This window comes from Nerophis ophidion, linkage group LG09 (genome assembly GCF_033978795.1).
Source record: "Nerophis ophidion isolate RoL-2023_Sa linkage group LG09, RoL_Noph_v1.0, whole genome shotgun sequence".
In the NCBI taxonomy this organism is placed as follows: Eukaryota; Metazoa; Chordata; class Actinopteri; order Syngnathiformes; family Syngnathidae; genus Nerophis; species Nerophis ophidion.
In genome coordinates, this window is record NC_084619.1 from 36,308,799 (window position 1) to 36,324,928 (window position 16,130).

The following is a 16,130-nucleotide window of genomic DNA, read 5'->3' on the forward strand; positions in this document are numbered from 1 at the left end:
AAGACTAAAAAATATCCAAAGGTCAAATTCCAACTGCGACTACATGTGCGTGTGTAATAGAATACAATAGAATGCTTTATTGTCATCAAACAAACCAATGACCAAGACTGTTAGGACCGGCCAGAGGGGGCACTCTTTCAAAACCTCTGCAGACTTAAATGACTACAGACCAGTGGTACTGACGTCCGTGGTTAAGAAGGGTTTTAAAAGGCTTGTTCTCCAATATTTCGAGGAGACTGCCTCCTCCAAAACTTGGATCCACATCAGTTCACCTACAGGCCAAACCCGTCCAAAGAGTAGGCTATAGCCACTGCTCTCCACTCAGCTGTGGAACATCTGGAACTCCCCAATACCTATGTCATCAACTACAGCTCAGCACTCAATACCATCATTCCTGACATGCTGGTGAAGAAGATTCACTTTCTTAAAAGAAACTCTGTAATTATATATTTTACAGATAAACAGTTATCCACTGTATTCAATGCTTGTGCTACAGCATACATTTTATTTTGCGACATGTGAATGTTTTAAGGTGAACAAAATGTGATCACTGAAAGGCGTATATGTCTGAAATTCTTCCAAAGCAGGACCCTCACCCGGACATTCAACATACAGCTCATGAAGAATGTTGAATTCTGTTCATTGTTATATTAGCAAATATAATGGAAATGACTGATGTTATTTGATTTTTACAATAACTTCGCTGGATATCGCTTGTGCCTCACAGCGAGTAGGTCCTGGGTGTGAGTCTTGTGTGTGGTTTTAACTGCCAATTACTGTCAATGGAAAAAAGGTACCAGTTATTTCTATGGTAAAATTGTGGCGACTAAGCTATCAGTTTTTATCGTAAAATCTACTGACTTTTTATACTGTTGAAATGTATACGCTTATAACCCAAAGATGATATGCAGATTATTTTTCTTCTTTTAAAAATATCGATGTATGGGATTTAAAAGTGAAATATATCAAAATGACCCCTACATTCTTTGATTTTCTATCTGCGACCCGCATTACAAAAAACATTTGGACACCCATAGTTTGAAGTGATGATGGCAGTGAGAAGTAAATATTTTTTTAATATGATTTTTGGGGGCAAGCAGGACTTTTAAGCGGCGACCTGGTGCTAGAAGCTGGAGTGATGGGTGCAGTGGGTGCGTGGGGCCCAGTAATGGGCAAGCTACTTGGAAAATGTATTAACCTAAGCTACAGTAAAATTTGCTACACTACACAAGCTACACGGCAAAAGTAGCTTGCTACATCAAAGCTACATATGTATATATATATATATATATATATATATATATATATATATATATATATATATATATATATATATATATATATATATATATAATATATATGTGTGTATATATTTATGTATACATACTGTATATATATATGTACATATATATACATACATATATATATATATACATATATATATATATATAATATATATGTGTGTATATATTTATGCATACATATATATATATGTACATATATACATACATATATATATATATACATATATTTATACACATATATATATATATATATATATATATATATATATATATATATATATATATATATATATATATATATATACGTATATATATATATATATATATATATATATATATATATATATCCTAGGGGTGTGGGAAAAAATCGATTCGAATACCTTGTGCGTATATATATATATATATATATATATATGTATATATATATATATATATATATATATATATATATATATATATATATATATATATATATATATATATATATATATATATATACTAGGGGTGTGGGAAAAAATCGATTCGAATACCTTGTGCGATTCAGAATCGATTCTCTTTTTTTTTTTTTACTCTTTTTTTTTCTTTTTTTTTATCAATCCAACAAACCACTACACAGCAATACCATAACAATGCAATCCAATTCCAAAACCAAACCTGACCCAGCAACACTCAGAACTGCAATAAACACAGCAATTGAGAAGACACAAACACGACACAGAACAAACCAAAAGTAGTGAAACAAAAATGAATATTATCAACAACAGTATCAATATTAGTTATAATTTCAGCATAGCAGTGATTAAAAATCCCTCATTTACATTATCATTAAACATTTATAAAATTAAAAAAAAAAGAACAATAGTGTCACAGTGGCTTACACTTGCATCGCATCTCATAAGCTTGACAACACACAGTGTCCAATGTTTTCACAAAGATAAAAGAAGTCATATTTTTGGTTTGTTTAATAGTTAAAACAAATTTACATTATTGCAGTCAGTTGATAAAACACCGTCCTTTACAATTATAAAAGTTTTTTTTTTTTAAATCTACTACTCTGCTAGCATGTCAGCAGACTGGGGTAGATCCTGCTGAAATCCTATGTATTGAATGAATACAGAATCGTTTTGAATTGGAAAAATATCGTTTTTGAATCGAGAATTGCGTTGAATCGAAAAAATCGATATCTTATCGAATCGCGACCCCAAGAATCGATATTGAATTTAATCGTGGGACACCCAAAGATTCGCAGCCCTAGCAGAAATACAAAAACACAAAGCGGTCACAACATTAGGAAAAACGGGAAAAAACTCAAAACAATGACACGGACCCAACCTGTGACACACTGTGTGTGACACGTATAGATGTCTCTCTATCACAAAATAAATCAAAGTGATGCGTACACGGCGGGATAAAATAGAAGTAAGGAACTTAATGTAACCTGGTAACCTGGAGCAATTATAAGGTCACAACATTATTTGTGGGTCATTATTTTTTATTTGCAAGGCGTTATTTGCATTGTATTTGCATTGCTTCATACACTGAACATTACATATTCTTTAATTGAATTTTTACTGGAAAAAGAAGCGAAAATGTCGACCATTCTCGGTGTGTTGGCTAAACATGACAGTGATGCCACGTGGAACTAAAATATATTCCACATCCTCAGACATGTATTTACTTATTTTCTTATTGATTCTTAGTTTGTTTAATTATTTTGCCATTTAATTTTGTGGTATAAAATAGAAATACAAAAACAATTGAAAAAATTTGAATTAAAAAAAAAAGACGCTTTTTTTTGTGTAATACCTGATGCGTCCCGGCCTCACCCAAACGTTGCCTCCATCGGCCCTAAAGTAAATTTTGTTTGAGACCCCTGTCCTAGATGAAGAGAGCAGTAATGATTTTGGTTTACAGACTTATCAATTAAAAACTGAGGACATTGTTTTCTCAAAACACATATATTTGTTTGAATATGGCAAAGGACACACATTATTGTGGTTTTCCTGGATGTCGTCTTCATCACTAAATGAAAAATCTAATCCGCGGGAGAAAATCCCTCTGCCATTTTCAAGTGAAGAGTTCATACGCAAAAACCGATAAACGCCATTTTGATAAAGTTTAGCCCAGCCTCGGTAATATATAGTCCACCACTTCTATTGTGGTATACCAAAATCAATTTGTTTGCAAATGCAGACAAATGCCGCTTTTAACGTCATTTAGTTCAGCGATTTATTGCAAAGGCCGATAAGCGCCATGGATCATTTATCACAAAAGCCGATATATCCGTTTGCCCAACCAGCGCTGCAGTACGGGATCACGTGACAAACAAAATGGCGGTGCGCTCGGACTCACTCAGTGTTGTTATCCGCGCATGAATAATTTGGAAGCTTCTCCTGTGAACAATGTTAAGACAGCGAAAAAAACTGACGTGTTGAAGTTATTTGATGTTGGCGCTAGCACGCGTGTCCGTGAGTTTTACACCGCTGCGTTAAACGATGTTGTCGAGCATGGAGCTAATGTCGATAGCGATGATGAGTGAGCTGTTATCTGCACAGGAGTGTTATTGATAGGCAAACCAGGTTGAGCATTTGTGCTTGTTTTTATTAATAAAACATTGTCTTCATTGCAACACTGTTTTTTTGTTTTTTCATTTTGTGCTGAAAAGCACAAGGTAAATATGTGAGGTCACAGTTCCAAAAAAGCATGTCCGGTTAGCAAGTACGAAAAAACAATGTCCGCAGGGACAGCTAGATTTATACGTACCAAGGGATCCAAACTGTTAAATAATTAAGTAAATAAATGTGAACAGTTGTTACCTTGAAATGTGGCTTTCGATAAATTTCACGTTCTGTTTTTCTCTCTATCTTTATCTTGAATATTATGCGAAATAACGACCGCAAAGAAAACGATTTTGGAGATATCTGTTTTTGCAACATATCATAATTTGGATATATCTGCTTTTGACGTAAAACCACATCAAACACTCTTATTTGAAAGCCATTCATTACATCAGCATTTCTTAAAAGTTTAGGCTTTCATGACTTGCTTATGTTGATATTAAATAAACCATTGTATGCTTGTATATGTACCGGCAACACCAGCAGGCAGAAAATCGTTAATATACAGAATCGGTCAAAATGGATTTATCTGCTTTTGCATATGAACTCTTCAAGTACACTGTAAAAAAAAAAAAAAAGTATGTTTAATTTACTCAAAATTTCTACTGTAATTTTTCTATTCTTTTTTAAAAATAGGTTATAAAACTGTAGAATTGAAGACATTCTCTGTACAAAAAAAAAAAAACTGTTTTTTTAAGTAATATGCCAGTAATGACAAACTATGTATATTTCTATTTTTTTTAACAGAAAAATACCCAAATAATTATACATACCATTTTCTGTTTTCTCAAATTACTTTCAAATTCATGTAAAATTACAGTAATTAACTTTCATTAAATATGCAGCTTGTTATATAAAAGTCTATGTCCATACTAACAATCTAAGAGTTTTATTATGTCATTTCAAAGTAAATCTTATTTTTTTAATATTTATGTGTATTTTTACATTCAAGTTGAAAAATATATGTAGCCTGTTATATAAAGGTTTATGCTTATACTAACAATTTGCCATTTTTCTCTGTAATATAACATACTGTACATTGGTGACTGCAAGACATACTTGATCAACAGCCAACAGCCATACAGGTCACACTGAGGGTGGCCGTACAAACTTTAGCACTGTTACAAATATGCGCCACACTGTGAACCCACACCAAACAAGAATGACAAACACATTTCGGGAGAACATCTTCACCATAACACAACATAAACACAAAATAACAAATACCCAGAATCCCATGCAGCCCTAAATTTTCTGTGTTACAATATACACCCCAGCTACCACCAAACCCCGCCCACCTCAACCTACGCACTGAGGGGGGCAGTGATGTGGGGGGTGGGGGTAGCGGGGGTGTAGCCCGGTCAGAGTTAGTGCTGCATGGGATTCTGGGTATTTTTTCTTTTGTGTTTATGATGTGTTACGGTGAAGATGGTTTCCCGAAAAGTGTTTGTCATTTTTGTTTGATGTGGGTTCACAGTGTGGCGCATATTTGTAATAGTCCTAAATTTGCTTTTACAGCCACCCTCAGTGTGACCTGTATGGCTGTTGATCAAGTATGTCTTGCAGTCACTATTGTATGTCTCCCGAAGCCTTGTACAACATACGCCTCAGTCTGCACGCCGTTAGTAAGGAGTATAAGTTAACTTGCCGAAAGGTTGTAGAGGTTGATAAAGGCAGCGCTATCACGGCACGCCCATAATATACTTGTCCGGGCGAACATCGGGACAAATCTTCGGGGGGGGGCACCGAATGTCTCTCGGTATAAATCGGGAGAATTCGCAAGTATGTTGCCTGGGCGGCATATTCATTCAAAGAAGGATTACTTAGCAACAAGTTTCTGCATCCAGTGGCCCCCAGGTAAATTGAGTTTGTGAGCCCTGATCTTAACAATTCAGAAAAAAATCTGCAAAATAATGGGATATTTCTGTGGAACTGCCAGCTTTGTCACTTCCTTAAAGGTGGTTGATCGTAATAATTTGGAAAAACTCTGTAGAATAAAGGTATTTTTCTGCAGAACTGTTTGCATCGTCACTTTATTAAAGATGGTTGATTTGAATAATTTAGTAAAAATCTGTAAAATTACGATATTTTTCCGCAAAACGTTTAATGAAAAGTTTTTGATCATTATTTGTTTTACAATGTTTTACTTTAGATTTATGTTTTTTCTTTGGCAGCCGTAGCTGCCAGTAAATGACCGTTTTTTTACTTTTTTTTTTTTTTTTTACAGTGTATGTTTCTTCCTTTTTGTGAGTGGTCAGCTTGAAGCGTGCCTCTGTCTCCGACTTCCACCCAAATATGAGTGGAAATACTCTCCAAAGTCAGTGAATTTGGAGTAATAAGCATTAATAAACTGATGGGACAAGTACTGTAAAAGATGGTACCAATAGCGTAGTGTGAGTACATGCTATATAAGGTCAATGTTTCTTTAATGGTACCCTGATGTAAAATTGTTGTGCAGACATTTGTAATTCAGCGTCAAGACAGAATGAAACAAGCAAACACAACTCATATAAAACATAGAAACATTAAAGAAAACGTAAAAGATCACCAGTATACAGACATACTGTAGAACAATAAGAATATAATATCTAATAAACCAATAAACTCATTGTGATTAAAGTGCTATGGCATAATAAATAAATCAAATCCTCTAAAGTACTTGTTGCTCGGATTATTTAAATCCCTCCGGATCAAATCAGACAGCTGGTCATTCAGGTTATTGAGATGCAATAGTAAGTCCCGATTGTATTGGATTCTTGGACAGGGAAGTGACACCCCACACTGGAGAGTTAAGCCAGTCAAAGTCCACAAAACAGCGAAAAGTTAGAGCTCCATTGCTCCGGATCTACAGTACAACGACTAAAAGCATTTATCACTTAAGATCAAAAACACGCACAGATTCACTCAAACAAACATAGTAGGACGCTGAAAAACACATATGCCGGTCTAGGACGGCAACCTAAAATGTTGTAAGAGCCATATCAGACCAAAAATACAAAAAACTAATCTGTCTGGTGCTGCAAAAAATTAAAATCTGTATATAAGTCTTATAATGAAGGTAACACAAGACGTAAGTGTCTTTGTTAGCTATATTAGCCTACTATCAAAATGACTTTAAAAGTCTTATATAAGTGTTATGATGAAGACAAAACATGATGTAAGTGTCTATATTAGCTGTATTAGCCTACTATCTAAATGATTATGTGTTGCAGGCGGAGCGCATCTTCGTTGACAGAAATGTTGAAATTTAACATTTATTTTACACATTTTTACAACAGGGCTTCACGGTGGCAGAGGGGTTAGTGCGTCTGCCTCACAATATGAAGTTCCTGCAGTCCTGGGTTCAAATCCAGGCTCGGGATCTTTCTGTGTGGAGTTTGCATGTTCTCCCCGTGAATGCGTGGGTTCCCTCCGGGTACTCCGGCTTCCTCCCACTTCCAAAGACATGCACCTGGGGATAAGTTAATTGGCAAAACTAAATTGGCCCTAGTGTGTGAATGTGAGTGTGAAGGTTGTCTGTCTATCTGTGTTGGCCCTGCGATGAAGTGGCGACTTGTCCAGGGTGTACCCCGCCTTCCGCCCGATTGTAGCTGAGATAGGCGCCAGCGCCCCCCGCGACCCCAAAAGGGAATACGCGGTAGAAATGGATGGATGGATGGATTTTTACAACATTAGAAACCATTAGTAAATCAGAGGCTACTCAGTAGGTGAGATCATGTACATGCAGATAATGTTTCATGAGACATGCAAAATTAAATTATATACAAAGAGGATAAGGGTAAAATATATTAAATGAGCTAAAATATTCCTACAAATGAGGCATAATAATGCAATATGTACATACATGCTAACCTAAAAAGCATGTTAGCATTGATTAGCTTGCAGTCATGCTCTGACCCAAAATGCCTGATTAGCTCTCCAACAAGTCAATAACATCAACAAAGCCCACGTGCACGTGCAGCATAAAACGTTTGGTGGACAAAATGAGACAAAGAAGGAGTGGAAGTTTTTACATGTAAAAAAACTGTTTGCGTTTTCCCCCCATCTTTTTCCATTTTGAATCCTTTTTTGAAAATGCTCCGGGGAATCAATCATGCGGCTCGAGACCTGCAGGTTGCTGATCCCCGGTCTAGACAATTGAAAACTGGTAATTTGGGTGGTTATTGTTCTCTCAAAGTGTGTTGTAATTCATAAAGACAAATACAACACACACAGCTTTCAAATAATTATGTCCACTGACCGGCTGGCATAAACACTCAATGCAGTTGTTTAGGGCCACCACCACTAAAAGGGGCCACTTGATTATGACGGCCGATGACTGCATCAACATGTGCAGGTATTTCCTTGTTCTATTTTGATGCACTGAATTGCATCATGGTTACAATTATACTTTGTTTCTGCTAAACTTTTATTCAGCTACGAGTCAACATGTCCTTTGTAATAGTTCAAGTTTGGTCCAGCAACATCACGGCCGCATCCATTTAAAAGCACATCAAGACAATTGCTAATTTAGCATTGTTTCGAACGCGATCATTGTGGCAGATTTATGACCATTTACGACTATTTAAGTTTTTATTGTCGTCAAACCTTTTGCCCAAAGATATAATTTCTAAAGAACAATAGTTTTTAATGGTATTTGCCCATTTGTTGTGCTGTGTTTACCTTTTCAATTAATATAATACTTATTAATTTGCTGTACTGCGGTAGTAGATATCAAACGCTTTTCTTTCCCCTTGGACCAATAATCTATTTTTTAGCTTTTTATGTACATTTTGGACATTATCTGGAATATGAACACCTGACTGTTTAAAATATTGGATTGAACTGAATTGTAGTTTCCAATGTAGTCTTTTTGTTTATCTTTTATTCACTGTGGTGGGTCATGCGTTTCCCACCTCGGCCTTCAGTGTTGTCCTGTGTCCAATGATTACCTCTCAAAATGCCATCATTTACAGTATGTCACTACATGACCATTGGGCATTGAATCACCACCAACAGTGTACAAAACTGGTTATTTTCTAGTGCATTTAAAAATCAAATAACTTGCATCAGCAATTAAAACATATCTTATTTGGTACTGTCAAAATTAAATTTGCAAAAAACATAATAAACGTGGCCCTGCGATGAGGTTGCGACTTGTCCAGGGTGTACGCCGCCTTCCGCCCAATTGTAGCTGAGATAGGCGCGACACCAAAAGGAGTAAGCGCTAGAACATGGATGGATATTAAAAGTGAAAAAATAAAGAAGAAAAAGATCTGAACTCACAATTTATAGAACGCATTCAAGCTTCCAGGGTTGGCCAACATGGTCTCACAAGATGTAGTTTCTCTTTAAATATCCTTCTTGAAAATGGCCTTGCAAATAGATGTGTTGTCTTGCCTAATCATAAAAGATGCAGACGAGGCATGTTGGCTGAGTTTTTGAAGTTTACTCCAAAAGGTGCTCATCAAAATCATCCCGGGAAGTATACTCTGCACTACTGTGGCATGCTGGGTAATGGAGTTCTTATGTTACCTAGCTCAGTGGTTCTCAACCTTTTTTCAGTGATGTACCCCCGGTGAAAATCTTTTGAATTCAAGCAAAGCATTTTTGGTTGAAAAAAAGAGATGAAGAAGTAAAATAAAGCACTATGTCATCAGTTTTTGATTTATTAAATTGTATAACAGTGCAAACTATTGCTCATTTGTAGTGGTCTTTCTTGAACTATTTGGAAAAAAAGATATACATTTAACTAAAAACTTGTTGAAAAATACACAAGTGATTCAATTATAAAAAAAGATATCTACACATTTATACACACATTTCTTAATATACAATTGTAAACATCATTTTTAAACTGCATTTTTGTTGGTTTTGTGTTTTATACTCACACTCCCATAGCCAAATCTACCTTTGTTTGTCAGGAGGAATTCCTAAATATAAATCAAATAGTTTCATAGCTATAAAGCAAAAAACAATGTTTACCAATTTCAAGATAATGTACCGTATTTCCTTGAATTGCCGCAGGGCATATAGTATGCGCCTGCCTTGAATTACTGCAAAACTGCAAACTCGCTTCCCAAAATGATTAGCGCATGCTTAGTGTTACCGCCGGGTCAAACTTGTGACGTCACGAGTGACACTTCCCCCTGTCGTCATTTTCAAAATGGAGGAGGCTGATTTCAATACCGGTAATTTGAAATCGCATAAAGGGAAGAAGATTAAGAGCTATTCAGTAGGACTTAAGGTTTCAATCTTACATCACACTCAAAATTTTACTGCATGCCTTTGGTAAGTGCCGGAGTGAGAAGAGGTTTTAAAATAATTAGCTCATGCTTACTTTTACCGCATGCCTTTGGTAAGCGCAGGATTGAGAAGAGGTTTTAAATTAATTAGCGCCCCGGCTGCAATTCAAGGAAATACGGTATTTAACATTAGAACAGACATGAAAATACCATGAATTGATTAACGTGGACCCCGACTTAAACAAGTTGAAAAACTTATTCGGTGTTACCATTTAGTGGTCAATTGTACGAAATATGTACTGTACTGTGCAATCTACTAATAAAAGTTTCAAGTAATCAATCAATCGAAATAACACCCACATATTCACTTTTACAAGAAACAAACTTCGAATTTCAAAGATTGTATTACAACGCTCACAGCTCCATAACTCCTATGGAGTTACACAATATTAAAGACAGAAAAGGGGCCAAAAAGTTCAAGTTCAAGTTTCAAGTTTATTCACAATACCATATAACAATTACAGTAGTGGTTTATTCACAATACCATATAACAATTACAGTAGTGGTTTATTCACAATACCATATAACAATTACAGTAGTGGTGAAATGTCATCATTTAAAGATGTTGGTACGTGAAAGGGTCCCCCAAATAAGCGAAAAGAAGCTTTTGACAGGGGGTCCGGAGGACAGTATATATATGGAAAGATGAAACATGGTAGCAAGCACAACAACAAAAAACAAAAACAAAACAACAACGCTATATGATAAACCCAAGATAGTAGTACCAAAGCAAGCATACACATACATACATACATTCATACAACCATGCAAAACCCAACAGTAGTCTACCCCACATGAGGCATTAAAGATAGGTGGTCAATAGGTAAGTTTTCAGTTTCTTTTTGAAGTTGGAAAATGGATACAGCATCTTGAGGCTCTCATTAAGCTGGTTTAAAATCTTTGGTCCCCTGCATACTACACTGCGAGCGGTACAAGCCAGTAGACGATGTTTACCTGTTATCAGATCTAAGATACGAGTGTTGTGGGCATGCTGGGGATGGTAGATAGGAACCAAGCTACAGAGCCTAAGATTCAGCCTGTAAATGACTTGATAGGTTAAACAAAACATTTAGTCTCACCCATGAAAGCACATGTCTCGGGCGTTCCAACACGATCTGAAGTAGTACCAGGACTGACCACTGAGAGGCAGCAATGTACCATCAAACTGCAAAATAAAAACATAAGCTTTAAGGAGCTATTATTGTAGCATTAGCTGTTAACTACTAGCTAGTAGCTTAGCTGGTAGCCAAGTTTGCTCTTTATCGGTTTTTTTATGGTAAGGCAAATTATTTATCAACATGTGTGTGAAACGACTCCCCATTTTCTCTTATTTTCAACCGTCGTTGTTTTTCTTGCATAAGCAGTCATCAAGATTTCTGTTTTTATTTAACTAACCTCCACTTTATATACACTTTGGTGTAACACTACTGTATTGTCTAAACGGGCGTATAGTATGTGTTTGATTTGGGGTTCACAACCAACAACATAGGGAAAGTAGAAAAAAAGCTCTCGTATTTTATGTTCTAAATCACATCGACAATGTAACCAAGTGTTATTGAATCTATGTTTTTTCTAATCGTGTATTCCCTCATGGTTAACTGTAATATTTCCCCAATCAAAAATAGAAGGAAAAGGTTCACAGCGAATAAATTATGGCGTGAAAACAGGAGGGGTGCTGGGTCTTTGTTGTAGTTATAAAGCTATATGTTCACCGGTTTAGCCGGGCTCCAGTGGCGCAATCGGTTAGCGCGCGGTACTTATATGACAGTTCACTGCAGAGCGATGCCGAGGTTGTGAGTTCGAGCCTCACCTGGAGCAGAATTTTGAAAACACGTAACATTTTTTTTTCACACATTTTAAGGAAAATGTATCATATTGCGACTCAGTTTTCTGTGACAGTAAGGATTTTGAAATGAAAGTGAACGTATTGAGAGAGAAAGATCTAAAGTTGCGTTTTGGCTTTGCAGCCAGTAGAGGGCAGCAAATATCTACTTTTGACAGCAGTTTCAACATATCCGTGGCAATAACATAACTGTCAAATCTGATCATTGTTATTTTTCCAATGACACAAAATGTCAAGATGACAGTTAAAATACTCACTGGTGAGAAATATCCATATTTTTATTCATATTCAACTGTAATACAACTGTGAAGCTAATCACACAGGAAATATGCCTCTTTTACTGTGTATGTTTGGTCATTTAAAGTCATTTGCTCAATTTACCTTTAACTCTATGTTATTGTTAATAATTAATGATATTTATCTTTGTGGAAACACTGATTATCTTAATGATTTCTCACAATAAATATACATAGAAACAGATAAATGTAAAAAAAGAGGGTATTTCTGTCCGTCATACATTTTTTTTCCTTCTACAGAAGTTTTTTTGCAGAGAATAAATGATGAAAAAAAACTTAATTGAACGGTTTAAAAGAGGGGAAAAAATGAAAATGTAATTTTGAAACATAGTTTATCTTCAATTTTGACTCTTAAAAATTCAAAATTCAACCGAAAAAAAAGTAGCGAAAAACTACCTAATTCGAATCTTTTTGAAAAAATTAAAAAGATAATTTATGGAACATCATTAGTAATTTTTCCTGATTAAGATTATTTTTACAATTTTGATGACATGTTTTGAATAGGTTAAAATCCAATCTGCACTTTGTTAGAATATATAACAAATTGGACCAAGCTATATTTCTAACAAAGACAAATCATTATTTCTTCTAGATTTTCCAGAACAAAATTTAAAAATAAATTCAAAAGACTTTGAAATAATATTTACATTTGATTCTACAGATTTTTTAGATTTGCCAGAATATTTTGTTTGAATTTTATTCATAATAAGTTTGAAGAAATATTTCACAAATATTCTTTGTCAAAAAAACAGAAGCTAAAATTAAGAATTAAAATAAAATGCATTTATTATTCTTTACAATAAATACAACATTTTTACATGAACATTGATTTAAATTCTCAGGAAGGAAATTAAAAGGTAAAAAGGTATATGTGTTTAAAAATCCTAAAATCTTTTTTAAGGTTGTATGTTTTTCTCTAAAATTGTCTTTCTAAAAGTTGTAAGAAGCAAAGTAAACAAATAAACACATTTATTTAAACAAGTGAAGACTAAGTCTTTAGAATATTTTCTTGGATTTTCAAATTCTATTTGAGTTTTGTCTCTCTTAGAATTAAAAATGTCGAGCAAAGCGAAACCAGCTTGCTAGTAAATAAATACAATTTAAAAAATAGAGGCAGCTCACTGGAAAGTGCTGCTATTTGAGCTATTTTTAGAACAGGCCAGCGGGCGACTCATCTGGTCCTTACGGGCGATCTGGTGCCCGCGGGTGACCCCTGATTTACACTTTACTAGCATACATGATATTACAAGCCAGAACGAAAGATTAAAGCATACCAATTTCAAGTTCAGATATGGTTGTTTGAATTGTAGGACAGTGTATTCTTTTATTTTGCAGTTTACTCTTCTTCCAGTAAGGGCTGCTGTTGTCCACAGTTTGCTCTTACTCCTATTTCCTTAAACTGGATCAACTGCCAGGATGCATGAGCATGAATATGATTGGCTGTGTGTTCTGTTTGAACAAAAACAGTTGGACTAGTAATTTACCTCCAATTTTTTGTCTGTGTCTTGCTATCTTTATATGCATTTCAAAGCAACATTTTACACACAGTGACATCCTGTGCGATTTATGCTGAATAAAACGTTATAGGCTACAGATGATTATTATCAGTACATATGTGTTTTTAAAATATGTTCCAGCAACCTCCGCGACCCTGAACAGGACAAGCGGTAGAAAATGGATGAATGGATGTTTAAGATTTTAAATGCAAGTACTACTAGATTTCTCAGATTGCTTTAAGTTGTGTAGCTCTCCTATGCACAACATTAGAACAGGAAAATTAAAGGCGTATTAGAAATACAAGAACCTATAAGGAGAACTTAAAGTTAAAGGTAATCAATATAGCAGAGTTTACATTTAAAAAGCGTGTGTGTGATCTCCTAAGATCCACTTTTGAAGGCCAACTGTATCCAGCAGTGTACAGTCAACAGGATGGCTTCAAAGACTATGTTTACACTGCAGGCCAAAGTGCCTCGAATATGATTTAGTTTTTTTTATTGCATTTTTTCCAACAGACGGGTTTACACTACAAGGAAAATGTATTGTTTATCACACTGCTGTGGCCCCAATGTGGCCTCGACGTCACTTGCAGCACAGTTCAATAAAATGAAAAAGGAAGTTGACAGGATTCCGGCAGGAAATCGCAACAATTGCTAAAAAATAAAAAGTCACCTCACTTTAATAATGTGTGTATTTTTTTACTTGGACATTTTTTATAAAGTAATAGAATATATGCAAGCCTGGATATGAAATATGCAAATATGCCACAGCTTCAATCCCGGTCCTTCAACAATCGCTATTTCTTCAGAATCAAAATATGTATTATTATATATTATATAGTGTAATGTTTGCTTACATATTGACTAGTGATGCATCTATAATTCAGCTGTCAGAAAAAGACTTTGTTCACCAAAACCGAATGTTGTGATGGAGTATGAAGTAGTGCAGTTAAAACAAGGCAAAAGTCTCATTTCAAGGATTAGTGTGATCTTTCTGAGTTTGTGTGCTAACATTAGTGTGATCTTTGTGAGTTTAAAAGCGTGTCTCACAATATTATCTACCATAAATTGATGTATTAATGTCCAGTAACCCTCCACCCTTGGATTTACATTCCAAGACTCCCAGCGAACATACTTGCCAACTTTGAGAACTCAGTATTAGGGAGATATTCTAATCTATATATATATATATATATATATATATATATACATATATATATATATATATATATATATATATATATATGTATATATATATATATATATATATATATATATATATATATATATATATATATATATATATATATATATTTGTATATATATATATATATATATATATATATATATATGTATATATTAGGGCTGTGAATCTTAGGGTGTCCCACGTTTCGATTCAATATCGATTCTTGGGGTCACGATTCGATAGTATATAGATTTTTTTGATTCGATTCGATTCGATTCTCGATTCAAAAACGATATTATTCCGGTTCAAAACGATTCTGTATTCATTCAATACATAGGATTTCAGCAGGATCTACCCCAGTCTGCTGACATGCTAGCAGAGTAGTAGATTTTTTTTTTTTAAAAGCTTTTATCAACTGATTACAATAATGTAAATTTGTTTTAACTATTAAACAAACCAAAAATATGACTTATTTTATCTTTGTGAAAACATTGGACACAGTGTGTTGTCAAGCTTATGAGTGTAAGCCACTGGGACACTATTGTTCTTTTTTTATTATTTTTATAAATGTCTAATGATAATGTCAGTGAGGGATTTTTAATCACTGCTGTGCTGAAATTATAATTAATATTGATACTGTTGTTGATAATATTAATTTTTGTTTCCCTACTTTTGGTTTGTTCTGTGTCGTGTTTGTGTCTTCTCAATTGCTCTGTTTATTGCAGTTCTGAGTGTTGCTGGGTCAGGCTTGGTTTTGGAATTGGATTGCATTGTTATGGTATTGCTGTGTAGTGCAGTGGTTCTCAACCTTTTTTCAGTGGCGTACCCCCTGTGATCATTTGTTTAACTCAAGTACCCCCTAATCAGAGCAAAACATTTTTGGTTGAAAAAAAGAGATTAAGAAGTAAAATACAGCACTATGTCATCAGTTTCTGATTTATTAAATTGTATAACAGTGCAAAAATATTGCTCATTTGTAGTGGTCTTTCTTGAACTATTTAGAAAATAAATATATAAAAATAACTAAAAACTTGTTGAAAAATAAAAAAATAATTCAATTATAAATAAAGATTTCTACACATAGAAGTAATCATCAACTTAAA

At 34.5% G+C, this 16,130-nt stretch overlaps 1 non-coding gene across 1 annotated transcript; it reads left to right on the forward strand.

Annotated features, from left to right (window-relative positions):
- Positions 1-11,930: 11,930 nt before the first annotated feature.
- On the forward strand, positions 11,931-12,024 carry trnai-uau (transfer RNA isoleucine (anticodon UAU)). The gene is made up of 2 exons: positions 11,931-11,968; positions 11,989-12,024. It is a non-coding gene; the product is annotated as a tRNA-Ile (tRNA).
- Positions 12,025-16,130: the final 4,106 nt, after the last annotated feature.